The sequence below is a fragment of the Copidosoma floridanum genome, unplaced genomic scaffold (genome assembly GCF_036245765.1).
Source record: "Copidosoma floridanum isolate Cflo_tuat_1 unplaced genomic scaffold, Cflo_Japanese_pri ptg000001l, whole genome shotgun sequence".
Taxonomy (NCBI): Eukaryota; Metazoa; Arthropoda; class Insecta; order Hymenoptera; family Encyrtidae; genus Copidosoma; species Copidosoma floridanum.
This window is the reverse complement of record NW_028321878.1, coordinates 9,606,072-9,612,171: the sequence shown is the minus strand read 5'-3', so window position 1 is coordinate 9,612,171 and position 6,100 is coordinate 9,606,072. Positions and strand designations below refer to the sequence as shown.

General features: G+C 35.4%; 1 non-coding gene across 1 annotated transcript; it reads right to left on the bottom strand.

Annotated features, from left to right (window-relative positions):
- Positions 1-938: 938 nt before the first annotated feature.
- On the bottom strand, positions 939-1,020 carry TRNAS-CGA (transfer RNA serine (anticodon CGA)). Its single transcript has one exon. It is a non-coding gene; the product is annotated as a tRNA-Ser (tRNA).
- Between the last annotated feature and the right edge of the window lie 5,080 nt (positions 1,021-6,100).

Genomic DNA, 6,100 nt, shown 5'->3' with positions numbered 1-6,100 from the left:
AAGTTTTTTAGGCGAAAGCTTAAAATTACTCATCATATTCCTGGACACGGGGCTATTCTGTATATTGCTATTGACGTTTTTGGAAATTTTTAAGCGAGTATATTTTTGAGAATATTGAGTCGGTAGAACGAACTTTGCATCTCAATTTCGTGCAGCGCATGCATTACAATTTGAAGCCTAAAAGCTTTTAGAGAATTCTGTAGGTAGTGCACTTGGAAATTATCACAAATTCTCATTTTTACCAGTTATGACATAGAGGCTTTTTGCGTTTTTTTTTTCATTTTAAGGTAACGAAGAATTCAATACTTCAAAAGTTTTCAATTGTGACATTATTCAGATTTGTACGTACTACAGCACAGCAGCGTAAAAGTACTAATAATTAGTTATATTGGTTAATCATTAGTTACATAGCATTAGTTAAACATTAGTTACGTTTGGCCAATCATAATTAATTGGCCGGTATGGCTCAGACGTCTTAATGTTATAGTAAAGATATCTCGTATTCATGATAAATCTATTTGGTTTAAGATATATGAGAAATAAATTTAAAAATTTTCACACTTAAGATTTTGTAAATTTTACGGTACAGCTGCACTGAAGGCATTAACCGATCTAAACAGCAATCTATACCACTAGCTGAAAACCAAGCTAGTTTATTTCAATTAAGTCTAGAATGTACCTGGTAAAAATTTTTTGCTCTGTATTTATAAATATTTTTCAAATTGTAACTTACTACACTGTTGGCAATGTTTCTGAATAAAAGAAAATAAATATTAAAAAAAAATCTTTTTAAACATTAAATTTAAGTGTCTACCAGTTATTTAAAAAAAAAATCCTCAATTTCGTTGCATAGTAATAAGAATAATAAAAAAATTATTTCTTGTCATTTCTATTATTTTTGTTCTCTGGCATGCCTTTATGCAGACACAAAAAAAATCCGCTGCGGACAGGATTCGAACCTGTGCGGGCATAGCCCATCAGATTTCGAGTCTGACTCCTTAACCACTCGGACACCGCAGCTTGTGCTCAGCCTTGCGATCAATACGTTATTCTCGAACAGTGCGCCGCTTCAGCTGTTTGCAATGACTCTTTATACTCTGTCGTTGTTAAGCATTTAACACTTTACAAGCTCTTTTGTCTAGCACTGAGATTGATGATAAGAAAATAACGCAATTATTCTGGCAATACTTATAGCTAAAATCAGTTCAGAAAACTGTATGGTTGCTTCCGTAATATTTTATTTTAGCCGAATATTCGTGGTTAGTGAACTTAAAAAAAACAATATGTACAATCACTTTGACTTAACCTTTTCGTTTCACTCGTATTTCAAAGGTCATGATCTAGGATTTCTTCAACATAAATCATCATAAATTGAACCAGCAGAAGAAATATGATCAGCAGCTGTTTTCGATGAAAAAGTCATACATTTTGGATGGATGTTTTTTTAATTCATTCATTGATATAGACATAAAACATTGTACTGTTTTAGATTAGTGATTTGACTTATCGATTTTCATACAATAAACAATATCAACTTGGAACTTTTTATAATAGAGAAAATAAAATCCCTATCGATCACAACGAATCTTGGGCTCAATACTTGTTTTAAAGACCTAAAAACATGGCACTTTTCAGATAGTAAGTCGAGGGTACTCGGGCGTATAGACGTAAGGCTTCAAGCTTATTTTGCGAAGCAAGATAAAGCTGAAGATGACATGGGGTAAGAGGCAAGTGATTTTCCTCAAGAGTTTCTCTTGTCTCTTTCTCCCGCGTCTCTCAAATCTGCTGTAAACTTTGTCCAAGAGAGCCAACGTTGGAGCTCAGAAAAAGTCCTTTCTGAGAAAGAAATAACTATGCTTTGATGCTCCATACACGTGTATTATATGTTGGAGACTCGCAGCATTATTATTAAATATTGTTTAAATCCAAGTTTTAGCATTGACAAGGCACTACATTACAAACACAAACTCTCAAAAATGAGTTTCATTAAATATGCTCCTGCACAATGGGTGATAAGTAGTGATATGAAGAGAAGAACGAAGCACCAGTCGACCGCTCCTGGGGCTACGAGCTGGTATTTTTGATGTTTACATCCGGTAGTTACACAAATATATTCTGTGATTACCGCAGCAGCGCTTCATCCTTATTTCTTATTCATTTGTTTTTTTGTTTTTTATTTATTATTCTTATTTTTTTTTTTTTTTTTCCTAAACTGGCTGAACTAGGTAACAAAATCTTGAAAACTTACGAAAATTAAAAATCTTAATGAACCCATCATTAAAAAGTTTAAGAGATTCATTAATATGGGCACCCTTCGTTGAAATTTTTTTGTACACTGCCCGAGTTTGCAATTTTAATTGAAAAATAGTCAATTAAATTCAGAAACAAAAAAAAACTTTCCGAAACGCATCTCCCTTGACATTTGGAAAAAGTTTTTATTAAAAATTCGACCCCCCGCTCTAATATATATATAGTAAAGAAAAAAAATAAAACCAAAGATTAAGCGCCACTAAAGTTGGCTTCTCTCTTTTTTTTCTATCAGAGAATTAGCTTCGATAGTATACTCAATTCTGGCTTGCCTACTGTTCGAACTTTCTGTATCTTTAACTCGCTCGCACTTGCCATCCGTCCCCTATACCTTCTGGAATCCCCGGAATAATTTCCGATTCTCCACGACACCGCGTAAAACTTTACTGGTTCTTTGTTTTTACTTCGAGTTTTATCTGAACTTTTGAGCGATTCTTGTGTGAGTGCTAGCAGAATGTTTTCGTTTTTTTATCCCCCGACGGCGTGCACGTGCTCCAGGTTCCGTGTTTGGGTTTTCTTTTAATAAACGAGTTTTTAGCTGAGACGTGGCTTGACTTCGATAGTGTGTGCCTATGTGCATCGAATATGCGATGTTGAATGCTGTTTATAAAAAAGTTTTAGCTGTATGCTATTATATACCATTTTGTTTACATATAAAAACTTAGTGACAAAACGTATACTTTTAATTTTTGGTCGGAGAGCTCTTTCAATTTTACATGCGCATAGCAACTATACGAGCAGCTTGTTCACCGAAGTGCTTTCATAGTGATAAAAAAGTACTACCATTAACTTGTCACCGCTTCTAATTATTACTACGCATTATTGCCGGGGAGAACGAGGAAAAAAAGTCGCTTTGTCGTATATCAAAAACTTGTCTATTAAAGTGTACTGATACTAAACGCTCGCTACTAAGAGTTAAGAGAAGTAACAATGAAAAAGGCAATCACGCAGATGTAGAAAAAAAAAGAAATGTCCCACCTCTGACCAGTGGACGCGGCCAATTTAAATATTCCAAAAACTTGACCAGTGTGGTCAAACTCGCTGACCCTCTGCAATTTGTTTTGGTTGATGGCCACCACAAGAGAACGCCCGTCAAAGCTACAAACGAACAATTATGAACGAGCGCCACTACATGCTTTGCTGGTCATTATATGCTAGAGCAAGAAAACGACTGATACGAAAAAGGACAGAGAAAAAAAAATCCGACAGAATGACCAGAGGGTAGTAGTGAGCAAGGGAGGGTGGAGGTAAAATTTTTGCGACATGTCGTCGACGGTTACAACATCTCTTTCACCCCTCCCCAACGGCTGCTCCTTTCTAATTAAATTGCAAATTAAAGTGGACTTTCATGCTGACCCTTTCCTTACCTCCCCTTTTTCATTTACAGAGCAGCCTCATCGTCTACTCATTGGTCGAAATAGCTTTATCTGTCTTTCCCTCCCCGTCTTCCTTTTTTATTCAGCACGCTAGAGACAACGACTGTCGCACCGAACTACCAAAGTTTTCTGAACCAGAAATAGCTTTCTTTCCCTTCCTTCTTCTCTCTTTCTCTCTCTCGCTTTCTCTCTCTCTTTTTCTTCCTATTTTCAAAGGACCACTACTCGGCGATGAATATTACACCGCTAAATGACCAAGTTGAGTGAAATGAAATGTTAGGGTTAAAGTGGTAGTGGGCACGTGGTTACACTTCTGATGAATTTTAGTGGGTGTCAAAATAGCTGAAGTTTTTGTGCACTCTGGTTCTAACTTTGGACAGAGATATGAGAAAGTGTCGTGGCAATCTGTGCAGAGAAACATTTCACGTGATTTGGTTTTAATTAATTAAAACGTATTTTTTTTGTTCTTGCAGTTTAAAAGTATAAAAATTTAATAACTTGACAGTGTGATTGAAATAAAAATCGAATACTATTTACAGTTGTATGCGTCAAATAAAAATTCATCCCAGAAGCTTGTAATGCATTCAAATTCTGAAGCGTTGTCGACTTAAAAACAAATCCAAATTTAAAGGCACGTAACCGTGCGCTACATGAAATGTGCTATTCGTGTGTACGCAGAGCTGCCAATCGTGAAACGTCGTTTGATGTTCGACGTGCGTGATCGTGTGTATTCACAACACGCATTGTAATGCCGCTGAGTGCAGTAGCAACAACGAAAATAATATCAAATCAGACTTTGGAATCAAATAGTTTAAATGCATTTGTAATTGATGATTTATTTTCAGGGTATATATTATTAATTTGAATATTTTCGAGACTCTAATTAAAATTTTCGCATCTTATCAAAATTGATAGAAAAAAAAATATACATTTTAACTGAAAATTAGCTCTCTTTGGCCAGAAATAGTTATTGCCGAGCTAGTTTAATTGAACCACCAATAATTATCAGTATTGCTTGAACATATGTGTTTAATTTTCATCCCTATGCAGGACATTTTGCAAGTGGGTCCTTTTACTGCTCGGTATCTGTAATCTTTTCACCAAGTCCATGTTAATTTATAAGAGTGCTCTAGAGTTTTTTAAGGAATCGTGCGACTATTACGTGATTTTGATATTTTCTGGTTAAGGAAGTTAAATGGTTAATTGAATTTGACTGTCTTTTTACGTCACAAACAATCAAAAATATGTCTTTTTTTTTTTTGGAAATGAAAAAGTAATATTCTTGCTATAAATCGATCAAAAACGTTTTCTCGTTTGAAACATGGATAAAATTTATTTTACAAGGCATACTCAGCTTTGCGAATTCCATTTAAAAATGGAACACGAATTCATTAACTCGCGAGGTAAAAAAGCATCATCAAAAACAGCTATAGCTAGAAGAACCATAGTGAGAAGAGACGGAGGGCTGCTTCTGGCTTTCATTTCGTCGTGCATGCACCATTTAGAACGTAGGGGTAAAACGTTAAATTTAACGATAGCCGCTGTTATGAAGGTGAAGTATATGTGCTCACGTATATCCCCTGTATGCATATGCATGCCTATTACCTCGCTTCTGCTGCGGTCGTGACACTCGTCGGCGAACATTAAAAGGTGGACTCGAATCCTGCAGGGCATGAAAGGGAAAATGGAATCTGGCTGTATTCTACAGTTAAAAGGAACTCGTCAACGTAATGAGGAAGCATAAGCAAAATAGAATAAGTGCTTATGGTTACCCACTTAAAAGTATAACAGCATTAAATTGTTTTTTTTTTTTTTTTTTTTTATTGATGAAACCTGATTTTTTGACTTAATTGTGTGCAAAATGGAAAGTAGCAGAGTTTTAATAAAAGGTATACGACATATTCACTGAGACTATCAAACTTTCATGGGTATGCATCAGTTGTGAACAATATTAGTATAAAACACTTGTTTCCATCAATTATTTTTAGATACTATTATTGCTATTTTTCCTACCGAGGGCACACCACACCCTCAAAAACGCCCGAAGTAGGGGAAAGACTTTTCCACTCACAAATTGTTTCATCTTTTCTTACGAGTGGAAGTGCATGCGGCCAAAAAACAATGTGATCCAAAAGAGTAAGGAATTACAAACAATAGAAATGCAGCCCAACCAAGGCATTTATTTCAATTCAGTCCGCATTAATATACATGTACCGAGAAACTATTTAACGTAAGAGCTTCGTATAAATACACATGCATGCAATCAAAGACTTGGGAAGTAGAAATAATTGTTTCGGCGCGCGAAAACGAATCAAAAAAGCACAAAATAGCAGCGATTCGTAGCCCAGAATCATATTTCGAGTATAAAAATATGCTTGACTCTGTCTTTTTTGTTCACCTACTTGTCACTTCATCTA